Below are 24,132 nucleotides of genomic sequence, written 5' to 3'. Positions count from 1 at the left end.
GCGGTACGTCGCGAAGTTCGCAGCCTTCATGAGAGCCTGGTATCGAGAGTTTCCCTACGGTAATGAACTACTTAAAGGTACACTAAGGGCAGCTGCGAGCAATTACGGGTACCAGTCAAAACTGATGTCCTGGTTTTTTCTGGGTATGAAGACGTTTGTACGGTAGCAAACGGTGCATATATGGCCGAAAAAAAAATTGATTCAAAGATCATCCCGACAATCAATCGAAATTCTTGACGCCCTAACCGAAAAGTACAGGGTTGCCGCCCTTTTGAAGCGAAATGTGGTGTAGCGTATATCTGTGGGATCCGAGCCCAGATATCGATACTACATGCTCCCTTTACATGATCTGTTTTTTATTTGCAATCGCTTTTCTGGGCTTTCTTATTCGCGTTTCTTCTTTTTCCGTGTCGCTTTGCTGGGCCTCCTCGCGCACTCTTTAAACCTCGCTTTTAACTAGTAGTGCTCTACCTCATCTAAAAGTGAAGCCTTATCTTGAGTGGCCAGTGTTAAAAGAGGATTAAAGGAGGGCCAGAAAAGTATGCGTCCTCCAAAATTTACCACACAGACCCTTTTGAAGTTCTCTTCTGACGTATCCGCTATGTTACTTCATTGCAATTTTTCTAGTCTTAAAATAGTTTAGGAGAATAGCAAATAGAGTTTTCCGGTACAAATCGGGTGCAGCCTGAATAAGATGACATTTGCGCGCAGTGGTGATGCAGAAAAAAGATAGGTTGCAGAAAGGCATGACGCGATAACTTAATGTGTTAATGCCCATATATGCAGAATTGTTCATTCTATACATAACATTCATAGATCCCTGAGAGCCCTTATACCGCTCCTGGCGCAGTGGTGCAGCGGTCAAGCGACGCGCCACTCCCTTACGATGAAAGGTGCTACCACGAGAGGGACCTGTGCGACCCAGGTTGCTCTTCCCATAGAGTTTCTTACTACTACCTAGAGGGAAAGCTGGCGGCGCTGCACTTCAGCCAACATGGACGCTCAAAGCATCATGGGGCGGTGAGCTACTTGTTGCGGCACAGTCGTAGTTTTTCGGGAACACAGAGTGGCAGTACTAAGGCGTTTCATTCCGAAAACGTAGTTCGTGTGTGCGCAGACGACTTTCGCGCGAACGCAGTGTGCAAAAGCCATAGTAGTGAAGACGCGACGACACACGACGCCAATAAAAGGTTTTACTCTTCCGAAATGCCATTAAAAAACCTCTTAAAGTATCTAAACAACATTTTTTTTAAAACATATTTACTTTTAAAAGTGCGCCTGTTAATTACGAAATATTAGTTTTTTTAGTGTTCATCACTTGGCCAATAGGAAAGCTAGTCATGTCTTGTTTTAGGCAAACTTTGCACTTAAATGCTTTTCTGCTCGTTTGTTGCAATCATTAGACAAGATATTGAATGTTAGGACGTTTGTAGCTATCAAACAGCTTTATTTTTCTATTATTTTTTGGCCAAAAGTTACAGTTCCGCAACAAGTAGCTCACCGCCCCATGATGCTTTGAGCGCCCATGGTGGCTGAGGTGGTCACGTGGGGTCGCCATGCAAACTCCCATAGACGGCTTGCCAGCTTTCCCTCTAGGTAATAGTAAGAAACTCTATGGCTCTTCCTGAGCAACCTCTAGCCACGAATCAATAATTTAACTGCCACCTTCCACGGTGCGCAGTTTGCTCACAATGCGGTGGGCAGGTTGTGATGGCGCCACAAGGTTACGAGACCTACGTGGCCCACCTGCCTCCTAGGTTTATTCTGTGGGAATTTTTCGTGGATTTTTTGTTCACGGCCAACGACTACGACGACGCCGTGGACACCAGATTTTTTCCAACATGAGCTGCGTAAGGCTATCGCTTTAAAACAAGTTTGATCGGCACGCGCAAATATGGCCCCTATACATGTAACGTATCTGCGCTGCCATAAATTAGTGGCGAGTTATCGCTTTAATATTGCATCCATCTTTATTGTACAAGCGCGTCCAAGTTTGCGGTAAATGTACTATTTTGCAGTATCAACTGATAGGAACCGAATTATTATCGGAAAAATAGATATTCATAGCAGTTTTAAAATAATAAGACTTTGAACACCGACTCCAAGAATGTGTAATTTCAGATTAGAACTCCTAAGTTCTATGCCCCCAGTTCTTAGAATTTATTTCGACTAGAGTCACTACTCATTAGCAGAACAGAGATAGAGGGGAGTGCGATATCACATTAGCATGGTATCGCTGGCAGAATGCATAGTTGATATGCGTATGTTCCAGATTGTTCAAACACGTAAATCTCGTCGGCTGACCAGGACATCCGCAAGAACTCACCCAAAGTAAAAAAAAAAACGAAGATAGAAAGATATGTGCACAAAGCAGCTTTTACTCTATGAAAAGCTTTTGCAGTAAATCTGGAGACCGGTCACCAGCGTTTCTTCCCAGCTTGAAAATCACATTGCTTAAGAACAGAACACAGTTTACAATCATTTCCCCGAGCACTAACGGTACTATTAGCAGAAAAATATTCGCATGTACGGCTTGCTTCAGCATCCCGGCCTTGAGAAAAACGCGGGAATTCATACGAGAAAAATAAGGCATGGAATGTAGTTGCTACAATGCTGTCGGTTATCCCTGTGTACGTTCCTTGAAACAATCGTCTTTTTTCACCAGCGCCTTCTGGCACGCATTGGCCTGACCAAAGTTTAAAGTAACGGCTAACCCGCTAATTACTCCTTTGGGGTTCTCCAGCTCACCTTAGTTTCTGAAATACGCAGTAGTAGCAAGAAATGCGCTCCTGTTTGAAGTGCGCCATTCGCAGAATAGCAGTCTGTGGCACCCCAAAAAAATATTTTACTTTCGTATAGCTAAAGAATTTCGGTTTTCGTCAGCGGTACCTACCTGGCTAAGACACAAGGCTCTGTACATAGGAATGTAACCGGCGACGAAGTTATGGAAATTTCATGTTCTCTAGTCCAGCTGCCCTCACCACCCCTTTCCATCCATATACTTCTCCACGTTCCAAGAACACTTCTCGAGGCTGACCTCGGTTCAGCTTGATCACCAGTCGTTGCCGGTGGGACTGCGTCTGGAAATTTTTAGCGCCCATCTATTCTGCCCGGTAAAAAGCTTTCTGCCTCTCTCTCTATCTCTCTCTCTCGCCCTCTCAAATAATAGTTAGTACCTAATAGTATTTCAGAATGTCAGGAGCTTTAAGCGCGGTAGAGTTACGCCAACAACCGAAATTCATGCATACAACCAAGGTAGAAGAGGTCCTATGCCACCCATCACCTGATCCGCAAATTGGGGACTCTGGTGCAGGGCAAATGACTAGTTAATGATTCCAAGCACATCACATTGATGGTGAACACATACTCACGCCTGCCATTATTTAGCCTAACGTCATCAGCACATGAGCGTTGACGTAGACAGGAAAGGAGACGTGCACACACCTTATAAGACGCGCTGTCGTACTCCCTCACTCACTCCAACCATTCCGCTGCCCTCCCCCAACGCATTCTTCTGTCCTCTTTGATAGTCTTTGTTCTTACTCGGCGCGCCATACTTCGCTAGCTACCGTTTGGAATCTTTGAGTGCGTCTATATAGGTTGGAGTCAAAATTGCAAAATGTCTGGGCATACCTGCAGATGTTGTCGTGGTATAAAATAAAAAGAAATAAAGACAGGTGTTCCTGCCCCAGTAACTAGATATTATAGGCTTCGGATATACATGGCCTGGTAGAAAATACCTTTCTTCGATAAAAAAAACCCAGCAAACAACTAATATTAAAGACAACAAATGTGTGCTCAAAGCGTCGCATTTCTTAGCATTGAAATAATGCTGCCAGTCTTTCGCAGCCTTTCGGAAATTAATAATAACTCCGTACTTCCGAGTGTTCCGTCTGGCGCAAAATGCTTGCTATTTACTTTTTTTTTCTTACCGAAACGTTGCAATATACCATAAAGGACAAATGAAATGTCAACTGGGCGAGATGCAGACAGAAAAATGTGGATATTTGAGTTCAATAAATGCTTCCGTTCTTAATTACCACATCGAGACTGCCGTGATCATTTCTTGAAAGTGCCACGGTTGTAAAACTTCTTCTCCTTTAGCCATTAGTTTGGTACTTTTGACATTGTGTTTTGCATTCTATTTCTTCTGATAGAACAACGCTGGATTCCAGCAAAGTTCCAGCTAGAGCTCGACTAGGGTTGTCAACTTAAAATCCCACTGTGCTGCACCGATTCGGCTTAGAGGTCACAGAAATTTTGTCTGGGCTAATATCCAATTAACAAGCTAAAATTTTTAGTCAAATTCACACGATACGCCCAAAATAAATGAATAACGTGTGAGTTCCATGCCAGGGAAACACTTAAAGCAAGTGTTTGCCTAACTTCCCCGAACGTTAGAAAAGCACCCTGAACAAGGCTTATTATTCAGAGTAAGTCAAGCTCTGAGCAGTCGCTATCGTACACATTAACTTTTAGCACTTATCCACATATGGTGAATTAAATGAAATATCTAAATAACTATTTGATGAATAATTATACGATTGGTTCTTGTAAATAAAAGAGCGGAAAAGACAGAATTTTTCTCAAACTTCGATGATTTTAGAGACATCTGACTTCGCTGTCAAGAAGATGGGCTCATCTATATTCTGCAATCCATCGTTTCTTTTTGTTAATACATGTCAAGGCATTGGCAGCCAGAGTGGTTCATACCGAAAGGTAGAAGATAACTTTCAAAGGAATATCTGAAGGAATGAAGTATTCTCCGTTACAGCATCATTAACCACCCAAGAAAAAATATTTAAGGACTGTTAAAGATTGTTGAAAAATAGTTTTACGTTTCTGCAAATTATTTCAGGTCTGTTAGTCAAGCCCTTAGAAGTTGCAATCGTACACATTACCGTTATTTCATCTGAGCTAACCACGTGTGATCGTTGGTTTGCAGGACAAAGACACGTAAAATATATAAATACCAATCGATGATCTGATTGCCAGAGCTCCCGAACGAAATTTAAAAAAAAAACGCCTTTGACAAGCTGCTTAATCGGCGACTGCAGGTCGCCGATTAAGCTTCTTTTTATATAGAGCGGAGGTGAAAGATCACGAGCACAGTGCATCCTGAGTGAAGCGCTTGCAGATCAGGGATGCCGAAGTGCAATGAGCATTTTGATGCGTGAGATGTTGTGAAATTGGGAAAGCTCTCCAAGAGTCGGGAAGCTTCACAGACAGAGACAAGTGGTGGGACCCAAGGAATACAGTTGTGCCTCGTTGAAATGGAAGACTCGGATTATGGCTAATTTTTCTGGGAACGAAAATTTTTTCATGCATTTTCACCTGGTTAAAATTGATTATCTCTTTCAATGCAATGAGCACGGCGAAAATACACAGATTTGATAGGGGGCCATATGCAAAATCTTGTATCGTTAATATGAAGAGCTATGAGAATAAAAACCCCGACTTCCCCAACCGGATATTTTCTATCTTGTATTTTTTTGTGCTGGACACACGCGAAAGCAGTGCGAAAGCGCAAATGCGAGACTGACGGCTTTGTTTTGTGTTTTTATGCGTTCCAATGTCACGGTGCTAGATCAGTGGAAGTAGCCATTTGTCATACTGCATGAGTGGTTACTAAAGGTGCTCTCTCTGCAGCTTGTGTTCCGCTGAAAGCTCTCTTCAGGTTTGTGATATGACAGCAGTCGTACGTCCACAGTCGTGTCTCGCGTGTCTTTCTGATGTTCGTGTCTCGCGTTGAGCATGAAAGCAGATTCGCGAGGACATGACACTTAGAGAGTATTCGTGGAGCTATAGCAGCATGTGATTTTCAACGAAATTGAGACCATCGAAAGACGCGCAAGTTAAATGTTTCGGAAGCCTGCTTATAGCAGTACGGGAATAATAATCATCAGCGTGACTACGCCCACTGCAGGGCAAAGGCCTTTCCCATGTCTCTCCAATTAATCCTGTCATTTATCAGCTGCGTCCACCGTATTCCCGCAAACCTCATAATCTCATCCGCCCACCTAACTTTTCGTCACACCCTGCTACGTTTGCCTTCTCTTGGAATCCACTTCGCTACCCTTAAGGACCAGCGGTTATCTTGCCTTCGCATTACATGCCCTGCCCAAGCCCATTTCTTCCTCTTGATTTCAACTAAGATGTCATTAACCCGCGTTTGTTTCCTGACTCACTCTGCTCTCTTACTGTCTCCTAACGCTGCACCTATCATTTTTATTTCCATAGCTACCTGCGTTCTCCTTAATTTAAGTTGAACCCTCTTCGTTAGCCTCCACGTTTCTGCCCCATACGTGAGTGCCGGTAACATACAGTTGTTATGTACTTTCTCTTGAAGGATATTAGTAAATGGCCATTCATGATCTGATAGGACCTGATAAATGCTGTCCATCCCATTCTTATTCTTCTATTATTTTGCCCTGCCGTGGTGGCTCAGTGGTTATGGCGCTCGCCTGCTGACCGGAAAGACACGGGTTCTATCCCGGCCGCGGCGGTCAAATTTCGATGGAGGCGAAATTCTAGAGGCCTGTGTACTGTGCGATGTCAGTGCACGTTAAAAAACCTCTGGTGGCCAAAATTTCCAGAGCCCTTCAATGCGGCTTCTCTCATAGCCCGAGTCGCTTTGGGACATTAAATCCCATAAACCATAAACCAAACATTCAAGTTCTTTGACTATCGTGATCCGTATGTGCGGTCACTGCCTCGCCTAAGTAGCCGCATTCCCTTACCACTTCCAGCGCCTCGCTACCAATTATAAGCTGCTCTTCCCCTACCGAGACTGCTGAACATTACTTTCGTTTTCTGCATAATAATATTTAGACCCACCGTTGCACTCTGCCTGTTTAAGCCATTGATCCTGTTTGTCAGTGCATCCCCTGAATGACTTAGCAAGGTAATGCGATCAGCGAATTGCAGATTACGGAGGTACTTTCCATTAACTCTCACCCCCAACTTTTCCCAACACATGACTGAATTCCTCCTCAAAACAGGCGGTGAATAGCATTGGCGAGATCTTGTCTGCCTGCCTGACACCCTTCCTTATTGGAATTTTATTGCTGGCTATATGCAGGACTGTGCATCCGTTATAGATATCTTGCAGTATTTTCATATAAGGTTCTTCTACGCCGTGATTCCGTAATGCCTGCGTGACGGCTGTGGCTTCGACTGCGTAAAATGTATTCCGGTAATCTATGAACGCTATATATAGGTTGGTTATATTCTGCGCATTCCTCTATGACCTGAATGACAGTGCGCATATGGTCTGTTGTCGACTAGCCTTTACGAAAGCCTATCTGTTCATTTGGTTGATTGAAGTCTAAGGTTGTCAAGGCTCTATTAGCGAGAACCTTAGTAATTTTTTTTTTGCAGGCAACGGCTGCAGACCTGATCGGTCTGTAATTTTTCAAGTTCTTGACGTCTCTTTTCTTAAGGAATAAGATAATGGAAGCTTGGAGATTCCTCCAAGCTTCCGGTACACTCGATGCAGTGATACTTTCATAAAATCTGAAGTCCTTGTTCAAGCACCTAATGACTGCCCGTATCCCCTGCAGTATTTTTCAGTGTCACAATAAAACGATGAAAAAGCGAAATCTGACAGAAAAAACAAAAAAAAAACGGGCGCACCCTCCCTCTTATATCCCAGTTTCACCATATTGCTGGCGAGCAACGACACACGTTATACACAGCTTAAAGAGAAGGCCACGTTCTTAGAAGTATCTGAGCAGTTCCGCCGCTTCCCGCTGTGTTGTACAGACAGACAAGCTGGGTGATTGGCTACAATTCGCCAACCAGTTCCCGCCCGTGGTGTACAGCGGATGCAGGGCCTCTGGCCGGTGGAAGCGCGCCGCCGCCCAAAAACTGCCCACGCAACACCGAAACATGTAATATACGCACTTATTCGCTGCGCAAGATAAATCATTCTAAAAATACAGAGCTACGATAAAAAAACAAAAACATCCAAAAAAATACTACGGGGGCGGACCAATCAGGAAAACAGGGACCCGCTCGCTTCTCGCTCGCTTCTCGGAACCGCGCGTTCCGGCATCAAGACCCGCCGTTTGAGATCAACGCAGCGAGGGCATGGCATGCCTCGAGGACGAGGGAGCCGGGCCCCGCGGAAGCCGCCGCCGCCGCTTTGAGGATGAGGCGCTGCTGCCGGCGCACCGCATCAAGGGACAGCGCGGCGTCGGCTGCCGCTATGCCGGGCGCTCGTAAATTTAATTCACCGCGGCTGGCTTGGCTGGCTGCTGCTGCTGCCGCAGCCAAGGAGAAGAAAACAGAAAAGGATAGAGCGAAGAAGAAGGCGGGAGGAGCCGCCTCCCCTTCTTTTCCGTGGCCCGCTTTTTCGCAAACGTGACACCAGCTGCTACAACGCAAACCGAGCGAAGCTGCTGCTGCTGCCGGGCGTCGCGGTCAGGGCAGAAGAGAAAGCGCGCGGCACGCGAGCGAGCCTCCAGCAGCTCGCTTCTTCTTGCACCAACTGCGCGCACGGCTACCATGCATGCGGCGAGGTTCCTCTAGCCGAGGCTTCAGGCGCCCGGCAAGCAGCAGCAGCCGCGGCTTAAAGCCTGCCTCCCGCTCTTTCTTCCCGCCGCAGCTTCTTCTGGCGTTGCGGCAGCCGGGGAAACCTCCTCCTCGCGGTTCTCTCCTGCCTTTCTCCTTCCGTTTGTTTTTGCGCGCGCTCTGAGCGGGTGGGGAGGAGGGGTGGGGAGGAAGGGGGGTTCAGATCCCGGGTTTCGAAGCCGGGAGCCTCGTGTGCTTGCCTGCTGCCGCTTGCTCCCCGCTGATGCTGCTGTGCCGCCGCTGCAGCTTGCGCGGCGGCTGCTGCTACGCGGACGAGGCTCGCTCGGAGTGCACAGGATCGGCCGGGCGTGAGTCGGAGGTGTGTGCGCGAAGCGAGCGGGAACGCGTGCGGCGTCTTTCTTCTCTTGAGCACCAAGAGAGCCGCGCCGCCGGCGCCGTCACACAGCGCTGTTTCATATTTCGGCCCGAAATACGCGCTTCGCTTCAACGCCGCCCTGCACCCACCGTCCTCCTCCCCCACACCACCCAACCTCCTCTCCTTTGGCGTGTTTTCATTTCGCTCGGCTTTGGGCCCAAACTGGAGATGTCTAGGAATGCGCGAGGGTTAGATGTTTTCATTTCGCTGTTGGCTTTCTTTTGAGTCCCTTTTTTATTATCATTATTCCGAGCTGCATCGGCGTCGGCGCCAAGTATGCAAGGCTGCGCGCGTGGCTCTTAAGTGTAGCAGAACGGCAGGAGAGGCGCATTCCGGGAATCAGACCACCGCGGTCGAGTATGGCTGCGACACGGGGTAGCAGGCGACGGCCGGGAAGGGGAAACAAACACTGGAGGCCAGCGCTCTTGAAGGGTGGGTCTCGACAGGACGGCAATCAAACAAACGTGCTCGAGCCAGCATGAGTGACGGACGGGATGTCTGAAGACTTTTTTTTTTTTTTAGCGTCAGCTTAACGTGTAGGTCATGAAGATAACGAGCGATGTACGAGCTGAACGATTATTAAGCCAGCGATAACACTGACATTGCTGCCACTGCTTGCATTGAACCGAGACGCTTACTGCTGTCCATCACTCTTCTGAATTCGCAATTTATTACCAAGCGAGAATTTAAAGAAGGGGAAACGAGGAACCCCCCTCTAAGAGAGCAATTGTTTGCGAGAAAAATCCACCGGCCGCCGCCACTGGTTTTCGTGGATGCTTTTTTAGCGATATGCAAACGTGGTACAGCAAGTTCTATGACTATTTATTGCCTTCCCAATTAATTAATTTGTTCTCAAATTGATTGTTCTCAATTTGATTGACTGATTGAAACAACTTACAGCTGCCGACCATGACTACAGGGCTGATAGTAGCATGTCGGCACAGTCTGTACAAATTAGGTGTCGATAACCAGTGGCCAAACGCCAAAAGGGAAAGGTTGAGTTGGGAGAAAAATCGATAGAATATCCAGTTTTACGTTCGCAGCACGTGGACAACGAAGTGTCGTGAGCAGCGTAAATAAAAAAAAAAAACACGTCGACTAAGATTAATGTACACGAGTGCAGGAAAGATTGTTTTGGCTGTTTAGAACCGTTCCGAGGCTACCACTGAGAGAACTCAGGGGTCTAAAAAATAATAAAATGAGTGAAATGAACTAGGCCTCAAAATACAAGGCGAAGTGGTCAAAGCCGTGTGGAAAGGGGTACTGTTAGAAGCATGTAAAGAACGATTGTACAGAATGTATGAGTGAGCGGCATGATTTTTCTTCGCGCAACCTTTTTCTAAATACAGTCCACCCTTTAATGCCTTTTCTGGTTCAATGCAGAAGTAAAAGTGAACTTGGGTTGTAACTGCGAAGTGTCGCTTTTCCCTTTGCTCGTACCAATACGTAGCAGAGCCCCATTTCCAGTTCAGAGCCGCAAAATCAACATTACCGAAGTGTACTGCTCCCTCCACCTCTTCCTAACTCTTATTATGTCTGCAAAAATAGTCGGGGATCAGGAGCAAAAACATTTATTGCCCTAAAATTTGCCGAGCACGGTGAAAGGAGACTCATCATCAGTCCAGGAGTCCAGTCGCTATGGCCACCACGCAGGCCCGGTCAATCAACAGCAGCTGGCCTTACAGTCGCTCGCTGGACGTCACTTGCTCCCACTGTACCAGGGTGGGATTAGAGACGACGGGGACCACAGGGCTCTATCGGCAGACCTCGGTGAGACGATAGAGGGTTGGGGTGTTCGTGGCACCACGGACAAGCGGAGGGACATCGAGCGCGATGTATTTTGCGGTACAAGTGGAAGCTTAGAAAGGTATTAGTCTGTGATTGGCGCCAGTAAACGGACTGTGCGATAGTGGGCCGTGGGTGCGGGGTAGGAAGACGCGCTCGCCTGCCTCTAAACTATTCCAGGACATCGTTGTAGATTGACGGGTCTGGCACGGTGTCAGTGCCACGGATAGACGCTCGGTTGTTAAAAGCTCGATCTTCGGCATCAGCGGCAATGCTGCTGGCCAGTCCATCATGTCCCGGAGTCCAGATAATGTTGTACGGGCCCAGGTCTTTAGTGATGTTGCCTAGCACCCGGAAGGTACGTTTGTGCAGCCGGCAGTTAAGATAGTTAGTGGAGGAGGATAAACGCATTCGCGGTGCATTTGCAAAAGAAGCGGTGACCGTCAGAAATCCATTGCGTCGAGCCGTACAAAAAAAGATTTTCAGTTACGCCAGCTAAGGAAAGAATAAAAGAAAACGCTAGCCACAATGCTTACGCCATGTCGTCCCACGTGTCACCGACGTCGCTGCCCGCGCCCGCGTCGTCATTTGGTTAATTGCACGGCGCGGAAATCATAAAAGAGCCCGTGTTCCTTAAGCGAGCCGCAAGAACGTGCCCACGAGACTCGCCGACGACCACCGTACAGGCATAAAGCGTGCAGCGGAGCAAAAGCTGAGGGCCGCACGTTGTCAGACCTAATCAGCTGCTCCATTCACAAAGCTGTTTCCCCGCACCAACAGCTCCCGATTGGCAGGCATTCCTCACACAGCCAATCACTGCTGCGAACAATGCGATAACAAAGACTGTATATGGCCAATAACGGAACGTTTATCGCGATCGAAGAGTCCATATACGAGGTTGATCCCCAATTAGCTCACATCTATACTTGTACCAAACTGCACAGTTTTGTGGTGAGATCAGGCGTATGCGCTCTGTATGCCTGCGCACCGCGGCCAAGGAACAATTCCGCGAAGGCCGTCGTCTTTGAGCTGTTGCACGGCGGCGCGCGGGCCGGGCTTCTGTCTGCAAGGTCCCCGAGTCTCATCGACGTGCTCCGAAAGCGCGTGTCGAGGAAGTTACGACGCCGATAAATCTGCGGACGTGGCCGCGCTGGAGAAGGCTGGAGCCGCGCGAGCGCCTTTCTTTCATATACCGCTAGCGTACATTACAAGCCGTTCCCCTACCCTCTCTCTCCTCCATCGCAAGCTCCTGCTCCCCGTGTATAAAGAAGATGAAGAGGGGTTAGCTTCCACTATACATGAAATCCGCGCATTGTGTATAGTTTGCATACTCAAGGAAATAGGAATGCGTAGAAAGAAAGGGTAGGAAATGTATCGTTTCGCAAGAAAGCTGCCCGTTTGTGTGTACATAAAGCGAACGTCGTCTCCGTGTATACAGAGATATATGTCCGCACACAAGCGCTCACTGGCTCGCAGTGCGGAGGCAGAGGCTCTGTAGCGCGGTGACGTAACGGGCCGCCATTTCCATAAACATCGATAACCGTACGGATCACCACAATTTCGAGCCGCAGCCGCCCAGTTGATATCGTGCGGATGGCGCCGCTTATACGACGGCGCTGAGTGGCAGTTTTATGGCTCGCCACATTGCTTCACGTATAAGCGAGTGTGCGCGTGTAAAAGGCCGCGCATATTCTTTTTCCGCGCTTCGCTATCTTCCTGCGCATGCTTTCGCGTGCACGTGGGCTCGGACTCTTATATTACGGTAACGCATACATATCGCTGTTGTGCATCGCTGTATTCGTGCATTCCTGCCTCCCATCACTCGGCCGCAAATTGAGCCGTGATCAGAATATTGAACATTGAATAGATTTACACCCAATGCTGGAATGATATAAAGGGGGCCTTTTAGACTCCGCAGACACGCTTGCTTGTGTTTTTTTTTTTTTCTCTCCTTTTTGGTGTAGCAGACGCGCCGCGAGCTGTCGACGCCGCTACTCTGATGAGTCGACACTTTCCATCACTTCAAGCCGTTAGCAAGAATAACGATGCAAGCGCTGACTTTCATGCAAAATATGCAACATGATACGTTGTCGAACAAGCCCATATCTGAGGGCTTCGCTGTGTAAGACTGGAATGAAGAAATGAGAAATAAAGCCAGAAAAAAAAATATTTTCTGGGTTAGAATGAATGAATGAATGAATGAATGAATGAATGAATGAATGAATGAATGAATGAATGAATGAATGAATGAATGAATGAATGAATGAATGTCTTTGATATGGCGCTTAATCAAAGAAAAATGAAAAGAGGCTGTAACTTCTAGGCTGTAACCTGTAGCCTCTTTAACAAAGCGGCTGTAACTCCTACTCCCCTCTGTAAGAAGCCTGCGAACAACTGCTCGAAGAAAATTGCGAGGACACTTTGGCAACTGAAGTGTTGAGAGGCGAAAGCCGATGACACTAAGCCGCGACGACTTCCGGTGGATGTGACGCCACACCGTTCCCGAGGCTATATCGACGTCTGCGTTATTTAGACGCAATTTTTACATTTTGACTATAATTAATTAACTAATTACTCTACAGTCATTACTTGTCGCTTCTTGGTTCACTTTGTCCACCTCTATTTGAAGCAACCATTCGTTTTCTCCTATCTATTTTAGTTCGCGAGTTAACACGCTGCCAAAGGTGTGACACCCTCTGATTACGGACGACAGTATGAGCCATTAAAGGCTTTCGCCTTAACACTAGAAAGTACTGAGGAACGAAGCTCCCACAAGCTGTCCTCGCTGTTAAAGGGTTACTTGACCCGGGAGTTGAGCAAGCATGAAGGATATGGGCACACGTGTACGTCGGTCTTGTGTAATAGTTTGTTTTTTTCTTGTCTGTAATTTCTCGCCGTTCACCAAGATGAATCCGATGGTTATTTTTATTTAGAAACGGCAGAAAAATCGCCTTTTTCCCCCAATGAAACGAAACGACGAAAAATTTAGGATTAAGAATGTGGATTTTGTTTTTCTCAATTGTCTAAGAGGTCACTCTTATGCGCTGCCAGTTTTGCCAACCTGAATCCGGTAAGCGCGTGCAGGTTCCATTCGATTCAGTTCCCTTTATTCTCATGACGCTAATACCGAAGAACGGGGGGGGGGGGGGGGGGGGGGGGGGGGGGGGGCAAGAAAATAATAGAGCGCGTCACAGGGATTAGTTATTTGTGCTGAAAATTGCGGTATTGCAGAAATGTTGAAGGAAAACATTGTAGGAAGCGCTTACACACTTGTATAATACAAAGTGGTTCCGAAGCACTCCAGCAGGGTAGAAAGTACATATGGAAGCAGATGCGGGACTGGGACCAAAAATACGAACCCCACTATAAGTTCCTTTACAGATCCTGCTCCGAGAAGTCGAAAACAATCACTTCTTTCGGTATCAACTTGCGTAGTTGCTATCGTTCCCGGAATGAAAATGAGAAAATAGTTAACTTGCGGCTCAATACTTTTTTTTTTCTGCTAAGAGCGCTTTATTTTATATTAAGAAGAAAATACACGCGAATGTCTTTTGGTCGCACGCAAACGACATACGCTTACTGAAACATGAAAGGTGTTTTGCCGTCAAACGCGTTTATTAATTACGCCAGCAAACAATGGAATGGTTTTCGCGCTTACGGCACTGCCATCTGCGGCAACAACTAAGATTTGGAGACGAACAGCTATTGCCACGAGAATGAAAGAGCTCTGCAATAGCAGCTTTGTGTTAGACTTGTCTAAGAAATTATATAAACTAAACGTCTTTGCGACGTGCAGCGCTGGCTCAGACATGATTGTCAGCCTGTTTGCAACCTTGCACAAGCCTCTTATAATTTTTTCCTCCTTCAAAAACTAGGATGTAGGAAATTCTGAACATTTTGTGCATTGAACAACTTGGCAGTCTCGACGATGGAATCACTTTTACGTGACAATAAAATGAACCACTTACTAAAAGGCTTACACTTCTCCTATAGAAGCATCACTGAATGGAAGGAAATAGAAATAATCGGCGATATATCCCTGTGCGATATATCAAATATTATACGATTAATATCTCGTTGCCATCGTTGCAGGTCGATACCGTCTTGGTTTCATCCATAACACTATGCCAAGTCTGCGGGTCATACAGCAGAAAAGAAGCGTAAACTCATTGCTGAAAAGACTAGAGTTCGCTATACAGTGGTTACCACAACGGCACAGTAAGTTCCTAAAAAAACCATAGCTGGACGATCATTTTACATGTATCAGTAACAAACTTCTGAACCTTTCCATTCCCTCGCTCTCTGCATTGAGCTATACTATACTCAGGTTGAGCGTTCGTGCTATATTTTTCATGTATTGCTATACGAGTCAAGTGGGTGCAAAATCTCCTATATAGGCTGCGAAGGCTACTACGTTTAATTCCCCTCGGAGGCTCTCAGAATACTGTCATAACCTTAGAGGCCACCGACAGAAAGGAATTTCAGACGGGTGGCAAGAAGCCAGCTGCTAAGCGAGTTGGTCAGTGGCTGCTTTGTGAATTACATAGAGAGCTACTGAGTCTAGCACCTGACGACCATGTATTGCCACTCGCACTACTTTGGCTGGCTGAGCGCGTTTTCTTATAATTCACATTCCGCCACTTCGACTTATAGCGACTGATCCAAGTCGGTACTAATAAACCCCGGAGCATGGCAAGATTAATAAGGCGCCGGTTAGTTATCCTGCCTAGAGAAATATGGGTTCTAAAGCACATCAGGCCCACCCGAAACTGGGATATGTGAAACAGAGGCGCACCTATGAACCGTGGGCCAGATCTAGCGGGCAGCACTTTTGCTGGGCGATTTTTCCGAATACCTCCGTGATTCAAATCGTAACACACGATACAGGACATTATGTAACCTTACTTGATAATCCAAATTTGTCTTCGCACGTCTCCCGAGTTTCGCGATTTTCTTTATTACGGAGTAAAAGCCAATCATTAAATAATATCTTCGGGCTACGGCGAATCAAGCGATAAGTCGTCGAAGTAAACAACAACAAAAAAAAAGACATTTGTTCTGTGCTTGGCCATAGGTGAAATTATTTTTCTCTTTTGTTCTTGAATTTCATAACTTGGCAAACAAAAGAGTAAGGATAATCAAGAATTATCTTAGTAGGGGTGTGCGAATATTCGAAATTTTCGAATATATTTCGAATATTATATTTTTAGTATTCGAATTCGATTCGAAATCCAAGTATTCGTGTTGTTTCGATTATTCGACCCGACGCGAATATTCGTATCTAGCCGAATATTCATTGTGAGCACCGGCGTTCATTTCGATCCGCAAGCCCTATCGAAAGATACATAACAACATGGCGGCGCCTACACGGAAGGAAAATTCTTTCTTCCTCCAAGGGTCATGCCGTAGCTGACTGCGCTGGTGAGCTTCTTTGTGGCTATACCTGCGAAGCTGGTACAGTAAGAGCTGTGCACGAAGTACCTCGCAATATGTGCCAGGTCAGTGCCAAGTGAGAGGACATTTTCTGAAGCTGGTATAGTAAGAGCTGTGCACAAAGTACCTCGCAATACGTGCCAGGTCAGTGCCAAGTGAGAGGGCATTTTCTGTAGCTGGTATAGTCAGAGCTGTGCACGAAGTACCTCGCAATACGTGCCAGGTAAGTGCCAAGTGAGAGGGCATTTTCTGTGGCTGGAGGAGTCGTTTCAGTTAGAAGGGAACTACTTCTGCCTGACCATGTGGTGCAGCTGGTTTTCCTTCACGACAACCTTTTACGTCATCCCAGCAACGCGCTTTTGTGCTGATGGCAAGCTAGCCTTAATCAATGCTGTGTACTAGCCATCTTCTCTGATATTTCCACTCTTCTAAGAATAATGTTCTAGACTTTGATACTTTTTGTGCAGCCACACACACCTTCTGTGTTCATTTAATCATCAATAGTTGAACTGTGATGTTCTTTGGTGCCCAAATAAATGTTTTGTAGTGATTAAATGCGTCTGTCCTTGATTATTCGATATTCGATTCGATATTCGGAACTAAGTATTCGTATTCGATTCGTATTCGAAAAATTTGATATTCGCACACCCCTAATTATAAAAGAGACCTGCCGTTGTGTTCATTTCAGAGAAATGTTCGACGTTTGAAATCGTTCACTCTGGTTCCGTCTTAAAGCCCAATATTTCCTCACAACACTGATCAGTTGTTACTGCTGAAACCAATCCTAAGTATTCTTAGCATAGCTTTCTCGCGGAACAGTTCTCAATACTAAATCATGAAATGCTTAAGTGTTCCAGAGGTAGTGAACCTCAATATTTGTCTGGGCTAGTTTTTTTTTTCCCCTTGTTAAGAACCCTACATTTCATAACACTATCTGTACTTAGTCCGTCAAGCAGAGCAAACACAGTAATCTATACTGGCACACAGCGAGAACCGGTAACAGCTTGTAATATCTGTTACTTTTGACCATTAGCCACATTCTTCTGCTATTCTCTGCTTTCCGAATTACGCTTCTGAAGTTGGGAATCATGCAGAGAAAAAATTTCATCATCGTGAGAAGACCGCTGTAATGTCAGGGTTCCAGAGAAAGTGCATTCTGCCCACTGGAGGCTCCCGCGTTGTAATCAAACATTGTAAGTAACAAGAGGGGGAGTGATTTTACGTATATAACTTGGGGAAAATGACGTCCGCTTTATATACTCGAACAATCTCTTATTAACCGAAGTAAAAAGTTACTAGATGATGTATATAACGCAGACGTGGCTCCCTGCGTTTTAAAATTTTGTCTCCGCCTTATGGTTTACATACACAAGGTACGTGCGATCAACGACAAACACTAAAGCCGAATGCTAAACGGTCATGCTTGTTTTGTTTTTTTTTTTTTTTAAACAAATGTACTGCATCATGAGTGCGTGATACTCGAAAAAAAAAAGCTCTATTCTAGTGCATACTGCTTTTATACTTTGTAATCGATATTTCTCTTGAATTGCAGGTACTAAAGACATGGACACCGCAGCAACCCCTCAACACGGGTTCTATACTGATCGAGGAAACAACGAAGAGTCCTGCAACTGAACTTTCTTGGACACGGTATACATTGGTCACAGTTCCACGTTTCTCAGACTTGCTGTCTGCGCTAACTGTCACCCGTTCAGCTAAATGTGAAAACTGTACGTAGAGACGAAGCGTCGAAGTATGATAGTAACGTGAGAAATCAATAACAAGGATAGACAGGTCGCTGCATGCACCCTGTGCACTCATGCGAATTGATCCTGCGGGCAGAGAGCTAAGCCTAAAATTTGATGTGCAGTAAATTAATGTCCATTCTCTCCCAGTGAAGTTTGCCATATTTCTCTATGTAGCTGCACATAGTAATATGAACTATGATTGTAACAGGCCAGTTGAAACTGAACTTTAGCTTTTGCTTTGCGTAGCTCTAACCAAGAGTCAGTTGACAAAAACAAAGCACATATCATCAGTCCCACGGATGGCTTCGCTGACGCACTGTACTTTCGTGTATGTGTATTTTGGGCACAACCGGACTTATGCGACTCTAATGAGAGCATAACGAAAAGGAGCCCGCTTTTTTCGGATAGCTAAGAACTCCTCTAAGTACAGAACGTGCCAATGCAAAGTGTAACTTTATACACCGGAAGCGCTAACAGGACGCAGAAATTTTTATCAGGCCGGATGTCCAAACACAAAACGTGGGCCATTCATTCTGCGGGGACGCACACATGAACCGGACAAACACTTTGCCGATTAGATTCAGATATGGGGAAAAACAAGGATTTTCCTTGCCATCTAATGGCTGCCATCTCACTGAAAGACACTATCCAGGACAAAGAGCTGCCAATGTGCCTTCGAGGCGAAGCGTACACGAGCAAAAGAGGAGGAGGAGGACGATTGGAGGCGAGTGCATGAGTATCTTCGCTTCTCAGCTATACCATTAGGTTCGCGTCCTCCGTTTATGTATGTTTTTCTTATTCCTCACAGCGAAAGTGGCAGGCTTTCCTGCATTTCACCTCCTCTCTCGCTCTTCCTGAAAGCGCCCAGAATGCGCACTGACGAGTGAGGAACTTTGAGTGAGCGAAAGAGAGAGAGAGAGAGAGAAAGAGATAGAAAGAAAGCAAAAAAGAGCAGCTATAGGCCGGAACCCGGCGGCGCTGGCTCGCAGAGGAAACACCTCTGGCGCTTGTGATTGGCCATTCGCTTTGAAACGACGTCGTCGACGTCACTGCGAGAGCTGGCAGATGTAAACAGCGTGCGCCGCGGGACAGGAACCGGGTAACGCGCACGCCCTCGCACAATTTACGCGTTTATAACCGGCGAGTCCCGGCACAGGGCTTTTGAGTTGCTTTCAGCGTGTTTTTCCTTCGTCTCTCGCTCCTTTCCTACTCTTCTTTTTCTCCCTTCTTTTTTTCCTTTTCGTCCTCTTTCGAGCGGTGAAAACAGAGCGAACCAAAGACTCGGAGACTCGAACGTCTCCTTAGAAAAACCTCAGCTTTGAGTGACATTCGCCCTCTATAGGCCGTTGGAAATAAAATACGTTAAAGCGAGCGAAGAGAAAAACAGAAAAAAAAAATGAGGCGGAAGGAAGTGTCCGACCTAACGCGACTAGTGGCTATGTAGAAGTCAGTCTCGTTGGTGTCCCAATGTGAAAAAGTATACTTTTCTGAGACGTGCGCGTGCCTCCTTGGGGATATTTCGGATACGAACCACGCAGGCCGACGTGAAGTGGGTAAGGAGAGCGACGTTTATTTTCATGCACGGTGCATATATGGATTGGAGAAAGTGTTGCCGACGTGCGGGATGGCTTTCGACACTATTGCGCTGTCTGATCGGTAGGGGAAAGGTTCAAGCTAGCCCTTTTTTTCTTCTCAGGTCTTCATTCGTAGAATATCACGGTTAGTTTTCGAGTTCGCGTTGCGATTCAAGCACGGATATTTGCATTGGGAGCGCATAATTTTATGCTGTGACGCCTACTAAATCGGCTGTAATACATTTCCATTCCTGCTCTCAGACAACAAACACGTTATAGTCACGTGACAGGAAAGAGTTAAGCAGCTAATAATTAATGGAGATTATTCGTATCTTTGAAAGTATATTTCGGTTTAACGATCAGTAGGATACAAACAGCAGTAGCCACTGGTGTTGAACCCATACTGAATCGAAAAAATGCGCTGCATTTCTAAAATGCTTAAGCAAAAGAGCCTGGGGTCATTTTGCAAGCAGTTTGTTGATATGTAATGCTTGCTGTGACCGCTGAGAATATATTGCGGTGGACGTAGTACCACAGAGATGCCCGCACAAATAGATTGTGTTGTGTGGTTGACGCCTTGTAATTCAGGCAAAGATTGTTAATTTCATTTTCCTACACACAATCTGCCGCAATCTAATCAAACCTCAGGCCGATACGTAACAACAGATAGGAAAGTTCCTTCAGTACACGGCAAGCTTTCAACGATCATTAGCTTCCCTAAGGCATTCGTTATTGCTATTTGGGTGCGTAAAGCTAGCTGAATTAGGGCTATTCAGGCGACCCTTTTTTATTCTCCGAGTCTGTAATGGTAAATAATGCCAGTGAATGAATCGCGGGTACGTCAGTCCACATGTTACTGGGGCGTACCGCAAGTGCTCAATCGTCAAGTCGGGCTGAAGACTCTTTGCAGGCCTAGATGCTAGAAATGTGCGAAAATAAATGAAAGGGTTCAGGTTACCGCTTGCTATTCATATGATATTTATGCATTTTATTTATTTGTGCATATACTGCCAATTCTATATTGGATTAAAGCAGAACGGGCAAATTTTCAAAAAGAACGCTAAACCTAAAGAGCTAACTGGCTTGGTACTGCAAGCAGTTACACAAAGTGTTCTGCTAGTAAGGGGGTCCAGGTAGTACATAACAAAGTTTTCCATTGCAGAGTGAGTGGATACTGTTTACAGTAAAAGAAAATAAATGCACGTAATGAAGCAAATGGTAAAAGTACCTGTAAGCGTAAGCAAGATCAATGAGCAATGATCTCTATTTTTCAGACGCTGTCCACACTCCCTCAATGAAGTAAAAACACCACACTAGAGCTGGAATAACAGTGTATGTAAATATTGGTTGATCCCCTATAGAAAGTTATTTAGAGATGTGTGGCTTGTGATAAATGAATCAAGTGTTTTCGCGCCATATATAGTTAGCGAAAAGAATGAGTACTTGAAGCAGTCAGCCCTGAATATGTACATTTTTATTGTAGGAGAGTGCTTAAGGCGTGTAGGTCAAGTTTCTGAAATGTAGATTTCCTTTGGCGGATTGATGTTTCACTGATTATGAAGAAGTTCGCACATGAATCTCGGACGTGCTGGTTTGCCTCTGTTCTGCGAGGCGAGCATGCAAGCTTACTAAGTAAGTCAGTTAATGATGTGTTGTGTTGTGTTGGGTTTATTGGCGCATAAGCAGCTAAGGCAAGTCAGTTAATGAGTCATCTTGCTTACAGTAATTGTGAATGAATCTGCGTTTCTTCCCGCTCCTTCTAGTTATTTTGTGTTTCTGGCGAAGGGAAACCAGACAAAACTAGCTTATTCCAGGTCTGTTTTTACACATGCACGATACGCTAATAACTTCGTCTGTGATGTTTCGAGTTTTGTGCGCCATCGTGGTGGATTTACTGTCAATTATTAGAAGTTCCAATGGCGTCATGAGGCATAATTAAGCAATGTACTTGTAATCCTCAAAAGTCAAAAGAGTCAAAAGAGTTTCACAGGAGGTATACTGACAGCCGGATTTTTTTTTTTTCTGGCGTTAGTCAGATAGGGTATTTTTTAACGTTTAGAGTCCTTTGCGAAACATTACACCACTTGTCTGTAGTTCTTAAGCACTTCTTCAATGCCACATAACCTTCAGGTCAATTAACGTAAATGAACAATAAATGACGAAAACCCTGACGTTCGAGAGGATACTCGGAGGCTGAATATCAGTGAAGATAAAAGTAAAACGCGGGTTACTAGAAGGCAACTTCGCGCTAATGCACATCTTTCAAATATTAAGCTTGAAATATTATGACGGATTGCTAAGTATTGCAATCTGTTACTTGTATATCTTAAACCAGCACGTCCGAGATTCATGTGCGAACTTCTTCATAATCAGTGAAACATCAATCCGGGTTTTTACATTTGCTTATGGTGAGATACGCAGCCCGAGACGTTCGGGAAAACCTAGTAGGATTAAATCTATTTGTTTTTTAGTATCAATAATCAGGAGAATGTCACGTATCGTTCGATTAACTGTGGGACCTCTGAAAGTTTCTTTGGAAACGAAAGGTGATAAGAAAGGTTTGTGTTCAGGGTACCCCGTTATTTGTGTTCAGGTAATGAGTTCGACTGGTTGCAAGCGCTCTTAAGTAAAAAATTCGAGCAGCATAAAGACATTCTCCAGAGAAAAAGGCAGTGGATATCAGTGAGATGGGCCTATAGTCATAAATATCGTATTTTCCATCTGATTTGTGCATCGGTATTAATTTTACAGTTTTTCATTCCTTCTGTAACTTGCGGTGATGATTCGACAAAAATTATGCGTAGATAATATGCAATCCACTGTGCGCATTGATGAAAAGTGCAAGGTGAAGAAAGCACTGCATTCAGGAGCGAGATTTTAAGTATAGTTTGTTAAACTGGCCGTAAACTATATTAACTATACTAACCTAGACTAAATTTACAACTTCAGCTTTCATTTCAACTAACCTTTATTCGCGCAGAAGGTGCCGTCAGGCAACCGTGGATGTGGATCCTTCTATTGTGCGAGCTCGCTCTCGTGCAGGAAATACCGATTAAGTAAACACATGTGCTACTTGAGCTCTTGCAGGTCTCCGAGCACAGTTACCATTTTTACGTCTCGCGATGGAAACATACTCCTTTAAAAATCCTGTAATGTTAAATTTCTCATCGAAGAGAAAATGGTACTCTTTTTTACTTGTGTACTCGTATAGCCATGCATGAACTGAAGAATGCCTTAAAATCCGACGCTTTAATTTGTCTCCATTCCCGATCGTCTCGAGTACTGATCACATTTATTCTCTCTGATTCATATCATAGGAATGAAAACATTTCACATTTTTGGAGGCAGATAGAAAGCTTTATTTAATAGAAGAGATGCTGGAAGTGATACCCACAAAGCGTATTTTTGTACTTTTATTGCTGTATTTCAGTGTACTATCGGCCACAAACGAAACGCGAACAAGAGGCACGAAATTCCAACACAAAAGCACAAACATATTAGCTTCCGGAGCGAAAATAAAAGCCAGGCTGATTAACAGTTTTGAATGACAGTCTTCGCACCTTCGAAATTAAATTAAAATACTCCGGTATTAACGTTTTCGCGGTTAATATCTTCTCATTTTGCTGCTCGTGCTTCATTCATCTTGTCCGCGTTTCATATATTGCTGATATTTGCTGTCTTGTCTTTGCAATAAGCTCAGCAACACATCGCTGAAATACCGGAGCTAAATTATACCGGTTTTGAATTAAAATGTTTTTTTCGATGACACAGTACCAAAGTGGACTATGTAGTTTCACACCATTGACGTCTAACATAGCTAGGCATTAACTGCATCCATAAACTTGACCACTGTGAAAAGGTGCCACTTTATTCTGCGCATGCTTAAAACCAGGCGTAAAAACTGAGACTAAACGCAATTCATAATTCCTTCCGGTTGCTGTTTGGCAAGTTAAGTAGTTTCGCGCACGGTTATTTGTGCACATAACACAAACTAGAGTAATTCCTCAGAGTAATCTATGCAGCGGCCGCTCTGATAATATTACCAGGCGTAGACCCAACCCTGATGTCATTCGTTTTCGTCTCTTACGTACACAGAGGCTGATGACCTGCTCACGAACTGTTTATAGTAGTTGCACTCTATGGTGTAACGTAAAATACAGATCTGAAAGGTGTCACGCGTATTTACAAGTGAGTACGCTGTAAGAACATTACTATCGATTTTGGCAGCCACACAAGATACGATCCTCACTAAATCCATTTCCTTCAAATATCCCAGCCATAACAGTAGTGTCCTAACAATACAGACTGAGACAGAAAAAAGAGAAACAACGCACATCTCAATCCTCTATTTTTCTGTCGTATTTATGTCTTCGTATATATCGTCTGTTATCACACTTGTTGCAACTTGACGGCAGATATCTTTAGTACAACAATAAGGCTGCGCTTTAAAAAAAGAAAGTATGCCGGACAAAAATTAGCTTCCGGTACTTGCTTGAGCAGTAAACGACGAACACCATGCACAGATATGAGCGTCTATGTGCTCATCTTAATATATATCATAAACAGGGTATTGCTGCTTAAATTGGTCATGTTACATGAAATTACACTGACCGAAAACCGTAGACGACTGGCTCGAGATGTG

At 45.0% G+C, this 24,132-nt stretch overlaps 1 protein-coding gene across 1 annotated transcript in view; it reads right to left on the bottom strand.

Moving 5' to 3' along the window:
* LOC149339614 (homeotic protein ultrabithorax-like) overlaps nt 1-24,132 on the bottom strand; it is a 107,041-nt gene that overhangs the window by 42,784 nt on the left and 40,125 nt on the right. The window lies entirely within an intron of this gene.

This window comes from Amblyomma mixtum, chromosome 6 (assembly GCF_055824585.1).
Source record: "Amblyomma mixtum isolate Tamu chromosome 6, ASM5582458v1, whole genome shotgun sequence".
NCBI lineage: Eukaryota > Metazoa > Arthropoda > Arachnida > Ixodida > Ixodidae > Amblyomma > Amblyomma mixtum.
The sequence above is the reverse complement of the archived record's forward strand: the minus strand, read 5'-3'. Positions and strand labels throughout refer to the sequence as shown.